Here is a 16,527-nt window from a genome sequence, read left to right as displayed (position 1 = left end):
AGAACATCCAAAGCTATCAACAGACAAGCAAGGTTGCTAGCTATAAAATCAGGATAAAAATAAAAATTCTTACACTATTACAAAATCAAACAATTGAAAATAAAACACAAAAAAATATTCCACTTACATCAACAATAAAATCTACAGGAGACTAGAAATAAGTTTAGCAAAATGATGTCAAAGGAGAAAATTAAAAAATATTGAACGACATAAAAGAAACCTGGATCAAAACTGAGCTTTGTCATGTCCAGGGTTAAGTGATATTAATCTATAAAAAGAAATACCAAATTGAGAATAAGCATTAAACTGAAGCAAGTAGAATTAGAAACAAATAAACAAAAAGGAAGGAGAAGACCTATAAAGATAAAAGACAGAATTATTCTAATTGAATATAATCTCTCCTCCATCCCCCACACACAAAAATTCCATCTGTCCAATACAGTAGTCAGTTTTCAAGGAAAACATTGCCTATGAAAATTGACTCAAAAAGTGGAAACCTTGTATATAACCATAACTATAGAAGGATTGAGAAGTTAGTAAATAATTCATCCTCCAAAAAACTCACCAAGTAAAAATAGTTTTACCAGAAAATTGTATCAAACAGATGGTTGTTGTCATTGAAATTCTTTTAGAACCCTGAAAAAGACGAAGCTTTTAACAAACTAGTACAAGCTTAGGGTAACCTTGATGCATTATCTTCATAAGGATAGAACAAAAAAAGAAAATTGTACACCTGTCTTTTCAATTGCGCACTCTACTTGGCCCCAACCATCTGAGATTTCATTTTTAAGGTCATATACTTTTTTTTTTTTTTTTATACCTAGGCCCCAACCTCTCCTGTGCAATCAAAATCTCCGTGATGTGTGAGAATGAGTGGGCGGCAGGTCTAAGGCTAAGGGAGCTATACTTTTAATAGGTTTTCTAGGTGAATAGGATGTGTATTCAATTTAGAACCACTGCAGTCAACCAATTTAAGTAACAGATACGGCCATATATATCCTATAAAACGTAAGAAATTTTTTTTTTAAAATATAAAAAAACTAATTTTTTTTTTTTTTGAAAAAAACTAGTTTTTTTTTTTTTTTTAAATATAGCATAGAAAAATTCTGGAGAGTGCATAATACATTTGGAGCCCTGGTGGCTCAGTGGTCAAGAACTCAGCTGCTAACCAAAAGTTCAGCAGTTCGGATCCATCAGTCTGTCCTTGGAAACCCTATAGGGCAGTTCTACTCTGTCCTATAGGGTCTCTATGAGTCGGAAATGACTCAACGACAACCTTTTTTTTTTTTCATGATTATCTCTGGACAGTAGTTTTTAGAGTTCCCAGAGAACTCCAAGAATTGTTTCTGCTTTGCTTGGGGACAATATTAATATAGCCCGTATTGTTGTTATTTGCCAGTCATAAGTTTATGCTTGGAAAATATATTTTTGCACTGGAATTTTATTGTAATCATACTTGTTGTAATTTAATTTGAACTGCCAAAGAAAAACTCAAAGAAATATTCTAGCATTTCAACAGTATTTTAAACAAACAAACAAAAAATATTGGCGTTGTGGACATCAGAATATACTTGATGTGATTTTTTTTATTCCCATTTTGTAGGAATAGAATTGATAATGATCTATGTGAATTGAATGAAGTCAATTCTGTAGCGGAGGAATAACCAAAATGACATTTAAATGCCTCTTCCACCTCCAGTTTTAAAAGGTTCCCATTATGCTTAAGATTTTACCAGCAAATGAGAAATCTGTGTGTATTATTGATTAGATTGAATTATTTTACAGTGAAATGGAACATTTTACATTCTCACGTAATATGAAGTATCTTAAAATAACTATACTGAATATTTCCCCGATCAAAAATTATTTCAGATTTTGCTTCAGATTCACGTGTCTCTAATGCAGGTTTTCTGTGCGGATTTGCTCGTGTACCTGAGGATTCACACAGCGGCTGAAGCTGTAGTACGAATTGATAACGTTCTCTGAAGTAGCTGCAATGTGCCCTTTACATCAACTGGGCAGCCCAAGATAGCGAAAATCTATTCACTTTACTTATTACTGCATTATTCTCTGCTCATTGAGCAGCATATTTTAGCCCAATGTTTACACGCTTTGCTAATAGACTTGCATATAGCTTTCCCCCCTCTAGCACATTAGACTAAAAGCAACACTTTACTACCTGCTGGGTGATTAGAATCACTGTAGTTACCACTGTTAGTACATTGTCTTTTTGACAATAAGGGCTGGAGAAGCTTGTCATTTGTTCGGAGAATATGTTTGCTCTAAAATCACAAGGATACTTAGGTTTTGATAAAGGGTAGAAGAAATGGCAGTGTCATTTTGACTAGACACAGAGCTTGCTGGGATCTCAAGTCCTTAGAAGAAAGATTATGTTGGCAAGTATAAATAAGAAAATGAGAATATTAAGGGTTGTGAAGAAAAAATATTTGTAGTGCCAATGAAAAAATAGATGATGCCTTGGAACATAAAAAGAGACTGAAGCTTCTATTTCGGGGAGAGACGGCAGGTATGAGAGAGGGCTGGCTGGCAATGCCAAATCAGAGTGCTCTAGAGGGCGTGGCTTGGTATGATTTTCTATGCGCAGAGGCAAGGTTATATAACCCTGTATATTGGTGACTGGTTTGGAGGAAGTCTTCCGGGTTCACATGAGCATCCTCCTGGTTACACTGAGCTGAATGTGTTTATGTATGTAATTCTCTGCTTTCCCTTTCTCAAGTATCCAACACAATCTTCATCTCAGGAGTCATAAAGTCACCAGGAAAGGCGAGGACCACTACAGCCGATGAAAACTGACTAACCAATTGGTATGCTCATCTAGCAGTGTGGTAGGTGGTCTGGGAGCAGCAGAGTTGCATGTATTAGATCATTTAAGTTAATAATGTGACAGTTGTCGGGAAGGTGTAACTTACTATCAGGCAGACATTTTATGTACGCTCTGATTCTCACTACTACCGTACGAACTAAGAATTATTTTCCAAAATTTTGTAGATATGATCATAGAAGCAAAGTAACCTGATCAAGGTCACACAGATAATAAGTGGTAGGATTCAAACACATATCTGCCTTTTGTCAAAGCCTGTGTGTGTTCCATTCCATCCCACTGGCTCACCTCTTTAAATGAATTATTCTATCGATAATGTACCTATTATCCAGGCTTCCTGGTATTTAATAAACTTATCAATTACCTGTAATGTCACTCAATTCTAACTTAACTGTCTGTATATTTTAGTATCTGAAGTGAATTTCTTTCACAGAAGAGAAATGTATTCCAAAATATATACTAGATTGCTCATAATTCAAACTAATGTTTTCCATTAAAAAAATATTATAGGCAATAAAAAGAATCAACATTGGTCTTTGAAAGCTAATATGCAACAACATAAAATAAATATGGTAAGTCTACTATGAGATAGATAATACATTCCCAGTAAACATAATTGAAGCACAGAGTAGCATGAAAAACATATTTGACCTTGTAACAAATTTCATGACTCTCTTGACGCTCTACCACATGCATGTAGCCAATCACACATATGAAACACTCCTCATTTTCAAAGGTAATTCCTTTCTATCTGTACTACCCATCAGTATAAGTACCAGTTGCTGTCCAATCCAACTTAATGGCGACCCCTTGTGCGTCAGAGTAGAAATATGCTCCACAGGGTTTTCAATGGCTGGTGTTTTGGAAGTAGATCGCCAAGCTTTTCTTCTGAGACACCTCTGTATGGACTGGACCCACCAACCGTTTGGTTAGCAGCCAAGTGGATTAACCATTTAGGGTGCTCAGGGACTTCTGTCCATACTACTAAACCCAAATATCAAAAGTTGTGATTAGACCTTTATCAATCTCAGTTCACATGTGATAATTTAAACGCCTTTTTTCTCATTTGGAATACGTGATTAGTCATTAAACCAAATGAGCTGTGGTATGTGAGATAGTTTATCAAGAGGAATGATCATCCCTAGGATATCTGGTTTAAATAAAAGTTTTGCATTTGTTTTAATCCCGTTTTCCTGATTATAATTATTGTATATATTTTTCAATACAAAGGAAATAAAAATCACCTATAACCCTAAACCCCAAAGATGAAAACTTTCCATATAATGTTTTTCATGCATGCGTATCTATACACAATGCTACTTTTATAGGTAACCCACGTAACAGTGTTCTGGAAACTTTGCCTCAAAATCACAAAAGCCTACTCAATGGTGACTTAAAACTCAGAGACAGTGGAGATGGAAACAAATAGATGGGACATATTTGTGGGACATATTTGTGGGACATATTTTGGGGGTAGAAAGATAAGATTTACTGATAACTTGAAAGGGAAGTTGAGGCGGAAAAACAAAAAAAAGAAGCCAATAGGAGCCCCAGGTGTCTGGCTGAACAGCATAGGTTAATGGTGACCACTTACCATAAAGACAAAGTCTGAACTGAGTAGTGAGAACAGATTCTAGAGAGAGGAAATTTGGACGTCAAAGAAGGTGGTGTCTAGTGATGTTATAGATTGAATTGTCACCCACGAAATATATTGTAAATCCTAACCCCTATACCTGTGGTTATAATTCCATTTGGGAATGGTTTTCCTGTCATGTTAGTGAAGCAGTATTGGTGTAGGGTATGTCTTAAGTCAATCTCTTGAGATAGAAAAGAGCAGATTAAGCAAGCAGCAAAAAAAACAGAGATGGGGGAAGATAGATGCCAAGCCATCTGAAGATCTCTGAAGAACAGAAGCTCAAAAAGAGGCAATGAGCTTCTTCTAGAGCCAACAGGAAGAGAAAGCCTTCCCCTAGAGCTACCACCCTGAATTAGAACTTTTAGCCTCCTAATTATAAGAATATAAATTTCTGTTTGTTAAAGCCACCCACTTGTGGTATTTCTGTCATAGCAGCACTGGATAACTAAGACAGGTAGGTAGTAAAAAAAAAAAAAAAAAAAGGTAGTAGGGAATATGAATTTAGGGCTCAGAGAATAGAAATTTATTGAAGATGTAAATTTGATAGTCATCTTCATTTGAATGGCATTAAAATGTGAAAAAAAATGATACCAACTTGGGTAAAATGTAGAGAAATAAAGGTGTTTGCAAAATAAACTGAGAATGTGATGCCAGTGAAGTGGAAGACAATCGGAGGAGTGTATTTTCATGAAAGTGAAGAAAGGAGTGTTTCAAAAAGAAGGAAGAAGATCATGGCCTTTTAATGCAATTGACAGGTCATGTGAAAGAACAAGAGATCCTATTAGATTTAATGACATAGCAATTGCAATTAATATTGCCAATACACTGGATTTCACTATGGTGGAAACTACATTGAAGGGAATTAAGGAATGAATGGACCCTTTCAGTACTAGCCATATTCTACTAGATAGCCTGGAAATAGTCTCTGTACAAATGCCTAAAAATGTTACATAAATTTATATAACATAATTACATACATTATGAAAATTGCCTTAAATGCAAACATGAGCTGACTCTGCATTTGCTGTGTGCGCACATGTGTTGGTGAGTGAGTGGCTGGTGTCAGTATCAATAATATGAGGGTTTGGGTCTAGGAAGTAAGGCTCTCCTATTTTTTTTTTTTTATACAGCCAGAACCTCTTAAGTAGAACTGTACACTGAAAATGAATTAACTGTTTAGATGAGGAAATTAGAAAACAATCAAGTACAAAGTTTAAGACAAATATTGGAGCTAATATCAGATATTTATAAAATAGAAAAAAGAAACCATTTGAATGACCAAGTAAACCAGCACATGGTTTTTGAATAGTCTCATGAAGTAGTCAAGTATCTGTTAAGATTGATAAGGAAATAACAAAGAAGCGTGAATAAGTCATATTGTTACAGGGCAGGGCTCCCCAGCTCGGGACTAAGCCCTGCTTAGGTTCTTACCTTCATCTGACCAAGAATGTCTAAGAGAGGCTCAGAGGTCCCACACGAACAAAGGTTTATTAGGGACAGAAAGAAAGTAAAGAGGCTCGCGACGGAGAGATGGAGAGGGGTTTCCACCTACGCTAGCCTCCAGTCTCTCATCAGCTAAAGGATTCCCTAGGGCTTATAAAAAGTTTTCTTCCTTCATTAGATGGGTGGAGGTTTCCAGGAGAAGGGGAGGGATTATGACAATCAAATGCACATGCAGTTGGAATTCAAGATGGATTTCCTCTCAGAGGTTGCCGGAACTAAGATGGAGTCTGTCACAAAGACTGCTGGGTTGTCAAACAGGGCTTATTCTGGGACGTTGCGCATGCGTGATGTCCCTGGATCCTGGTTCGAGTCCCAGAAAGGGATCTTTGTTTCTGATTATCTCATGTGGAAGGTCATTCATAGGTTACCTTGATTTTTACTGCGCATGCTCTGCACCTAGTGGGGGACTTGCAAAACAACTCAGGAGGGTTATCAGTAATTTATAGCTGGTCAAGCACACAGGGCCTTGGAATGTAGCCCCTTACCTTGTCTGAGAACCTAGTTTGTTAATCACGAGTAGTTCTCGGGTACTAGCAGTAAAAGTTATATGGTGGTCTGCACTTAGGTTTAGATTCCAAGAATACTGAATTCAAGTTTGTTTAATTATAGCCAGTCTGGTCTCTTGCTTGTCTCAATATTAGGATAGAAAAAGGGAATAAGGCTACAGAGCATTCGTTCTAATACTTCTAAAAATTTAAATGAAATGTGTGTATTTTCTTATAAATACATAACTGATAACTGATCCAACAAAGAAGAGAAAACCTGAGAAGTTTTGCCATTACAGAGTTGAATCAGTGGTTAAAACCTACCAATAAAAAATATACAAATATAACCATTTTGCCTTGAGGGTTTTTGGGTATGTACTTCCAAACATTCAAGAAATAGACAATATCAACTTTACATAAAATATTCCAAAGAATATAAAAAGAGGACATTCCATAATTTATTAGACAAAGCAAATATTTTTGATATCAAAAATAGACATAGACTGTACAAGAACAAAGAAAGCATATGCGAAGCTCATTTATGAATCTCAATGAATGATCCTTAAAAAAATGATTATTAAAAAAATAATTAAAACGAAACAACCTGAGTACAAGCTAAAGGCAGAGATTATACATCATGACCAAGTACAATCTTTCCTAGCAATGTCGGTGTGAGTCAGAATCAACTTGACAGCAATGGGATTAAGTTGAGCTGAAACCTCTCTCCTGCTATCTCATGGTCTCCAATTAGCATTTTCATTCTGAAGTCAGTATGATTGTGATTTGTTTCTTATTGTATTGCTCAAGAGCCCACACTCACCTCTTGTTCCCTGTCTCTGAACAAGAGATGTTTAGTTCATATATATACATACATGTGCACATACGTACACACACATACGTGTGTTCATACATATATATGACTAACAGATTAATTAAAATAATGACTAACAAATTGACTAGTCCCTCCCCCTAGGGATCTCACATGTCCTGTGTTTTTCAGAAATCTATAATTTAGAACCATCCATTTGTTTATTTTGTTTTGAAATCCAAAGGAAAATGAGTTAAATTCACAGATCCAGTTTTACGTCTTAAACTGAATACCCTCAACAATTGGACAGATGTAATCTATTTTAACATAGTTTGGCATAGACAGTGCCATGATATGTATAAGTTAATAGACTAAAAACCCACCCAGTAGACTAGTTAGTTGAATTCAAACTCTAGTGGGGCTGGGCACTGCAATCAGAATTCCTACCCCAGGGGTGGTCAACAGCACTCCTAATCAGGAAGTCTACACTCCAGAGGCAGCAAAGTTAAAAGCTTCTATTATAATTATCCTTAATCAAAGCCAGTGGTTTTGTAATTATCATAAGAACATTAGGAATTGTTTCCTTTAGTTAAATTAAAGGTCTATTAATTAGCAAATGGATGTAAAAAGTGGGCTCTCCTTGGTAGTATCAGTGGTAGCCCACACATATGGGTGGGCCAAAAGGAAAAAAATGACAAATTCTGTTCTTGTATGAAAAGGGCATATAAATCTAGAGAGGCCGAAAGTCTTAGGGTTAGCATCTAAGACTTGGTTCCTAAATGGCCCTGTGTCCAGCCATGTGGTGGGAGGTTATGGTTACCTGATTCTGACTGTAAGGACCTACATGATCTTGTCTCTTTACTATTGTTGCATCTGACTTGAGTCAATCTTTCAATGTAGTTCGATAACCTAAAAATGATGGGTTGGAATCATATTGAATTTAAAGAAAGGTAATATTGACTGGGATTTAATTGATAATAATATTTTTAAAACAAATCAGTTTGTGACAGGGTTGTTACAAGACTTGCTTTCATTAGGACACCAAATTTTTTTATGTCTATCTTTTTTTTTTAAGAAAGAATCAAAGGGTAATATGTAATCAAATTGGGTTTAGACCAGTTAGCAACTCTGGGCTTTGAAAAACAGTAGTATCTGGGTTGATGGAAAGATAAATGGATTTACTGTCTGGCAGGAAGAAGGCAGAAATAAAAGCTAAGAAGTGGACTATTTATTTAAATCACATTAAATTAGATTTGCAGGTATCTATTTTTTTTTTTTAGGGATTAAATTGGAAACCCTGGTGGAATAGTGGTTAAGTGCTATGGCTGCTAACCAAAGGGTTGGCAGCTCAAATCCTCTAGGTGCTCCTGGGAAATTCTATAGGGCAGTTCTACTCTGACAATTGGGGCGCTGTGAGTTGGAATCGACTCAACGGCACCGGGTCTGGTTTTTTGGTTTAGGGATTAGTAGAACAGGAAAAATTAACACAGGCCCAAAATAGAGTGCCTTAAATATATTATATATAGTGAGGCATCATTGCAGATTTGTAAATAAGTTGCCTGTCAGATTGGTTAGTAATAATCAAACCACAAGAGACTGTTTAAATTTGGATGAAAAATTAATTCTCAGGATTTAGGAAAATTCACTGATTTGATTCTAGAGCAGAAGTAATTCAAATGATCTCCTGAGAATTCCCAACCTTGCCTACCTCCTTAGCAAGCAAATGTAGAACACTGTCAGTAAATGTTTAGGCTAAGATCATGCGCGAGTGCGCACACACACGTACAGGCACATGCATATTTATGTGTAATCTGTTCATTTATTTGATATTTAAAGAACAATTTGAGAGATACTAGTTCTATTTAGAAAAAAATAGAAATACACTAGAGTACACACCAAGAGAAATCCCAATTTCTCTGTGATTCTCTGAAAAATGAATACTATGTGCTGTTCCCTTTAAAGAAATCTTTGTTTAGTTTCCTCCACTAAAGGGATGTTCAGTGATAAGTGCTTGTACCCACCTTTGAAATAATGTCTGAAACAGCGATTTTAAAATCTTTGAATCTACTTAATTGTATCAGGACACTTTGAAGAACTTTATAATCATTAAGCCCTAAAAAGATGTGGTCCTATTTCTCAACAACAACCTCAAATATGTTGTTTAAAGTAAAACACCCATCACTAGCCAAAGAAGTATAAAGAATTCCACAAAATTCTGACATCTTTCAGGATGATTACATTGATGCATTTGTGGAAATGCTAAATATCAAAACCCTTTGATAGTATTCCTAGTATTACAAACACTTTTTCTGTTTAACTTCAGCTTTGTTGGTGTTTTAGTTCGCTCTCCCATTTGCATGAAGAAAAGATCTGTGAAATCCAACTATTTCACCACTTCTCTAGCTTTAGGGAATGCTGGAGAGAGAAGAACCCTTATGTCGGGCTGAGAGAGCAGTATGCTTTCAGCAAGAAGAAAGATTCTGGGAGGAGTTAAGCGAGAACAGAGCTATGGGAAAACTAGACAGCTTGCCAACACTCATGGTTTAGGTACTAGCAGGGCAAGCTGTTTACTTGAAATAGGTTCCAAGACTGTCAGGCACAATCATAATCAAATTTAAAAATAAAAACATATTCCAAGGCTAATTAGATTAGTTATGCTTATGAAATAACGTGACAGGATTACAAAAACATGCTGGAGTATATTTGCCAGGATGAGTGTCTTCTTTTAAGATGTTTACTTCCTTCATATTACTATGACTCAGAATTTCTCTTCAGAAAATTCCACATAATCTTTAAAAGAAAAACACTACTACTGACAGACATTCATTTATTTCATCTGTTGATGGCGTTAGGATCTTCAGGTCGTGCTTGGCCAAATTTGCCTTGGTATAATTATTCACTGCAAAGCAGGGTTTCTCAACCTCAACACTTTTAACATTTGGGGCCGGGATCTTCTTTGTCAGGGGGAACTGTACTGTCCATTACCGGATTTTAGAGGCAACATCCTGGGCCTCTACCCATTAGATGCAGTAGCATACCCTCCATGTCCAATTTGTGACAACCAAAAATGTCTCTGGACATTGCCAGGCATCCCCTAGGTGGCAAAATCACCCTTGGTTGAGAATCACTGCTCTAATAGAATAATCTTCCTGTGGAAATATAAACCCATGGATAGAGATTTCACCCCTCTGATCTGGGTTTGGGGACTGGAACCTTATACAAAAATAGAATACATAGTAGTGGCTTTTAATTTAGTGCAAAAATAGGCACTTATTTCGAATGAGGAAACAAATTCGTTAAAATTACACATTTCAAGGAGCCAACATATACCTCAAATATCACAAAATCTGAAAAAAAGTATTTTTATTAATTAACTGCCTGACACATCTATAATACACTACTTTCTGTATTTTGGCTTCATGTTTTTGGTTACCTCTTTATAGGACAGTATTTTATATCATTTGCTATAACATCATTTGAGATCAAATAGAGAGAATAGAAATACCATATATCATATAGTTGTTGTTGTTAGATGCCATCAAGTCAGTTCTGACTCATAGTGACCCTATGAATGACAGAATGAAATACTGCCCAATCTTGCACCATATTCACAATCATTGTTATGTTTGAGCCCATTGTTGTAGCCACTGTGTCGATCCATCTTATTGAGAGTCTTCTTCTTTTCTCCTAACCCTGTACTTTACCAAGCATGATGTCCTTCTCCAGGGAATGGTTCTTCCTGACAACACATCCAAAGTATGTAAGACGCAGTCTCATCATCCTTGCCTCTAAGGAGCGTTCTGGTTTTACTTCTTCCAAGACAGATTTGTTTATTCTTTTGGCAGTCCATGGTACAGTCGATATTCTTCGACAACACCACAATTCAAAGGCATCAATTCTTCTTTGGTCTTCCTTATTCATTGTCCAGCTTTCACATGCATATGAGGCGATTGAAAACACCATGGCTTGGTTCAGGGGCACCTTAGTCCTCAAGGTGACATCTTTGCTTTTCAACACATCAGAGCCTTTTGCAGCAGATTTGCCCAACGCAATGCATCTTTTGATTTCTTGACTGCTGCTTGCATGTAAAACAAGTCTCAAAAGCATCAAAATGACCCACAAGTAGCTTAACCACTTGCTACAAGAAAGTTCAATATTCTTTTAAGACACTCAACTGTGTGGATCATAACAAATTATGGGTAACATTGCAAAGAATGGGAATTCCAGGACACTTAATTTGCTCATGAGAAAAAACTGTACATAGGTCAAGAGGCAGTTGTTCAGACACAACAAGCGATTCTGCAGGGTTTAGAGTCAGGATACAGTCCTAACTTAGATTCCATATAATGAGCAGATACGTGAGTTATGTGGCTACTGATAAATGGATGCTCTAAAAGTGCTGATAATGCCTTTTCGATCAGGTGGAAAAGTCAAGAGAAGGAAACATTGGAGAGGTGGTTCCCTGCAGTAAGGTCATAAAAGTGATGTATTTTAAGGTAGCATAAACTGAGGTTACCTTTCCATCAATTATGCATGCATATTTCTATCGTCCTTTGATCAGATAAACTGGGGCAAGGGGTGGCAAGAAGAGGATGGCTTTATTTCTTGTACAGTGATATGTAGATTAGATCACACTTTGCCATTTTAATGCATAGGCAATCATGCAAATATCAATTAAGTAAATTATCTAGTGCCAAAAAAAATATGTGATGAATTTGGGAGAACACATCCATCAAAATTAGATGCGAATGATCTTTCCATTGTTGAATATGTATGCTATTTTGCAAACATTAAAAGGCTGCGAAGGGTGTTTCTTTTCAGTTTTCACACATGGCATTTACATCATATTAAAAAAAAAAACAACCCAGTACCGTTGAGTCGATTCCGACTCATAGCAACCCTGTAGGACAGAGTAGAACTGCCCCATAGAGTTTCCAAGGAGCGCCTGGCGGATTCAAACTGCCGACCCTTTGGTTAGCAGCCATAGCACTTAACCACTACACCACCAGGCTTTCTTTACATCATGTTATCTCCAAGTTATTATGCCACAATCTGACAATACGTGGAGAAGTAGCCACCAATTTTATTGTGAACCTTAAGATTAAAAAAAAAAAAAAACTCTGCAAGCAGGTATGTGATTTCACTTCCCCTTTTCAGAACCTGGCCAAATGGTTTAAGTGTAATTCTGTCTAAATTCATGTAATTCTGTCTAGTATCATGATATGGTGGAAAGAATATACAACTGTCAGGTAAGAAAATTCTGTTCTAGTTTTACCTCTGATTTTAACTAAATTTATGAATTCAGTCAAGCTATTAAACATCGTGGCTACAGTTTTTGTCTGTAAAGGTATGGAGTTAAGCCTGAAGATGCTTAAATTTCTTCTCTTACTTTGTTTACTCTTGGCTCATCCCATAAGATTTGCACCTAAAATTATCCTATTGCTTTATTAAAAATATTTCAAACATATGAAAAGTTTATATAGTCATAAAATAAGAATCATCATACCCACCATTCCTTTTTCTCTACTTCTAATTTTGCCTCACATCTTTTTAATTAAAAAGTATAATGCAGATCCAATCCCATATACTCAGCCATGACTCCTTTTACTCTCTTTTCTCCTCAGAAGTGACTAGACCTCGGAATTTATATGTGTCATTTTGAGAATGTATCATTTACACAAATGTTTTTATACTTCACACAGTATATCTACAATCAATGAATTGTTTTGAAGACTTTTATACTTTATAAAAATATATATATTATTCTGAAATTTCTCTTGGGCAACATTGTTTTATTGAGATTACCCATGTTGATAAAGAAAACTCTAGTTTATTATTTTAGTTGCTGTATAGTATTATAATATATATATAGGGTCTCTGATTCAGAATCAACTCAAAGGCATTGGGTTTATTATTATTATTATATATAGCTAAGCAACATCTTATTTATCCATTGCTCTGTAGCAGATAGGTAAGTTATTTCGATTACTTTCATTATTACAATGATGCAATTCACATTTGTATACATGTCTCCTTGTGTCCTTGTATGAAAAATCTCTCTAGGGTTTATATTTCCAAATGGAAATGTTACGTAATAATGCATACACATCTTCAAATTTATGAGACTTTGCCAAATTGTTTTCCAAAGTGCATGTACCAATTTACACACTCATTGCCAGTGTCTTCATATACTCACTATTGTCAATATTGTCACTTGAAACAAATTACCTAATCTAATGGATATGAAGTGGCATCTTGTTATTGTAATTTGTGTTTCTCTAATTATAAGCAAAGTTTAGGGGTTTTTTTTCGTATTATTTTTCTTTACCTTATGGTTTTTTGGGGGTTTGCCTGTAGAATATCATTTGCCCATATTCCAGTTGAATTGTTTTCTTTTTCTTGTTTATGCTTCTTGCCTCTTTGCTGTAGTATGTTTGGATTTTTTTCTTTTTTTCTTAAAAGAATGTTGAACTTTTTTGTAGCAAGTGGTTAAGCTACTTGTGGACCATTTTGATGCTTTCAAGACTTGTTTCACACTTCTTTGAGAAATCTAGATTAGCCATTCTTCTAGCGTAACACCTTTCAGTGGTCCCTACTGAATATCATGGGTATTCAATGAGGCTCTTCACTCCAGCTAGTCAGAATTGGAATGTCTCAGCTGTACGTTAGCTCTTGCAGTTGTTCACCTAGTAGCTTCCTAGTAGCTGTTCTTTTTCCTATAGGGCACTTCGTCTAGCCTCATGGAGTGTGAACTTCAACATATGCAGCTTAGTATTTAGCCCAAGTCTCCAGGTGACCTACGTGCAGATATCTGAGGCCCTTTCTCTGTATAGCTCCCTATCCGCCTTTACTCTTCACCATACACTGTAGCCACCTCAGTCTTCTCAGACTGCGCTTAGGTATTCTGTCTCCTCTGTTCTGCTTAGGTAACTCCTCCCAATGCTGTGGGCAGAAAACCACAGCAATCATGAGGTATACATGTTTATTTTTCTTTTCTCAGAAATCAAATTTCTGTGGTTCCTATTAAATTTTTTTTAAGTAATCTATTATTATTTTTATGGTGAGAGGTCTAGTCTAGTATAGATACTCTCTCAAGGTGGCAGCATTAATTCTAACAATTGCTTCACATTTTTGAATGTCTAAATATTTTAATTTCTAAACCTTGTGATATATTTTCTTTCTTATCTACCTCTTCTTTTATTCTTTCTATTGTTTTCTTTATAAATTCTTGTTCTATTTTATTGATTATTTGTTTATCTTTTTAATGTTCTCTGCATACTTTGTCATTTTATTTTATCATTTTAATTTTATGTGGACTAAAATAATCTTCTGGTTGTTGACTGTCGGTATTACTTATTTCTATATGTTTTAGAATTTTGATTTTCAGTCTCATTTTGAATTGAACTTTTTTTCTCATTGATTTCTTACAGCTGACTTTTATTTTCTTTCCTGTATAGTGTTTTATTTGTTGTTATTGTTGATTTTCTTGAGTTCTCTCCATTATCTTAAATTAGCCTCCACAGTCTCTGGTTCAGAAACAGACCTTTCATTGGACTGAGAATGCCTCCACTCTGGAGAATTTGGAGATATTGTCAATTTAGTCACCAAGTTATTGGATAGTTGGTACCATTTCTCATACAGAGGTTGTGTTTACTTTTCGTCCTAGGTATAGAGCCTGGCATAAGCACTAGCCCAGGGACAGAGAAGCAGTGGGTTTCTCTATCATTATTTCATGAGTGGAGAAATCATACCTCAATACCTGAGTTGGTATAGTGAGCCTCTTATAGAGCTACTTTTTATTCCCTTTTTACCCCACAGAAGTCAAACTCCCAGTCACCTCTCTCTGATTTCAGACTTGGAGCCCAGCTGTCCTTGGTTTTTACAGCTGTTTTTTTTTCTGCTCCAGTTCTGCTTGCAGAAACCCCTGTCTTATTTTAGATGTGATCTACTTCCTTCGTATTTTATTTTTCTGTCTTTGTCATGTGCTTAGATCAGAGCATTTTTCTCAGAGCATGAATTTACAGAGCCAGCGTACAAAAATCTCATACTGTTTTTCTGAATCCTTCAAGGCCTGCATTATTTTACATGAGCAATGTCAAACCTTTCATTACGTTGAAATTTAGCTTTTTATCTGTACACAATAGACTGTGAGCGCCTCAAAGGCAAAGGCTCTACCTTAGGTACCTTAACTCCTGACAGTTCACTTAAATTACCCCTTCCAAGGTATTGCCCGTGACAGTGTATTTTAGAATTTACCAATTTCTCTTTTCAACTTGCATCTACTATATTGACTTGTTTTATCTGCATCCATTTAGTGTTCACAGCTGATTAGCTAGAAATCATTCATTCTTTAATTAGGATTTTTTCTTAAGGAAAGTTTCTACTTCTTTGAAGAGAAAATGGTGTTTTGCAATACAAAAGACTCTTTGATGCGTCTGACCTGCCTGATTCAGTATTACTGGAGAAGGGGTAGATGCCAAAGAATAGGTTGTATGAGACTGATGTTACAAAGATCAACACCTTGAAAACATGAAGTCAAGAATACCAATATTGGTAGCAGATAGCCTAAAACTAAAAGGCGCTGCTTGTGATTAGCTTTGCCAAACTTACTGAAAAGAGTAAAAACATTCAAAACAATTTCATTTACCTGTGTACATGTGTATGTATGTATGTATAAACATGCTATTTCTTTTCTCTCTGTTTCTCTCTTTTTTTCTTCCTGTCTCTCTGTCTCCCTCTTTCTTTATTTTCTGCTTCCTCTTTTAGAACATAGGCTACATGAGGGCTGGGTTGTGTCTGATACTAGGCACTCAGTAGACGTTTGTTGAATGGATCATTAAATGAGCAGAAGTTCTTCATCTTAGTGTAGTTGAATTTGTCACTATTTTATCTTATGGTTAGTGCTTTTTTTCTTAATAAATCATTCAATACTCTGAGTTTATAAAGGTATTTTCCTAAACTTTTGCATTTCACATATAAGTGATTTATCCATGAGGAATTCATCATTTGTGATATTTTTCCTGCACATATTTAACCAATATTTTAGCACTATTTACTAAATACTTCTTCCTTAACCCTGCTATCACAGTGCAATCTTTATTTTATTGTTTTTGTTATCCATAGGTCTGTTTATGGTCTTTCTATTCTTTTCTGTTGGATAATTTTCATACCAGAATGCCATTACCATACTTTCTTTATTATAATAACTTTATAATAAGCAATATTGGTATGTGCTTAAAAATATCTCTAGCTT

Source organism: Loxodonta africana, chromosome 18, assembly GCF_030014295.1.
Source record: "Loxodonta africana isolate mLoxAfr1 chromosome 18, mLoxAfr1.hap2, whole genome shotgun sequence".
Taxonomy (NCBI): domain Eukaryota; kingdom Metazoa; phylum Chordata; class Mammalia; order Proboscidea; family Elephantidae; genus Loxodonta; species Loxodonta africana.
Note: the sequence above shows the minus strand (reverse complement) of the source record.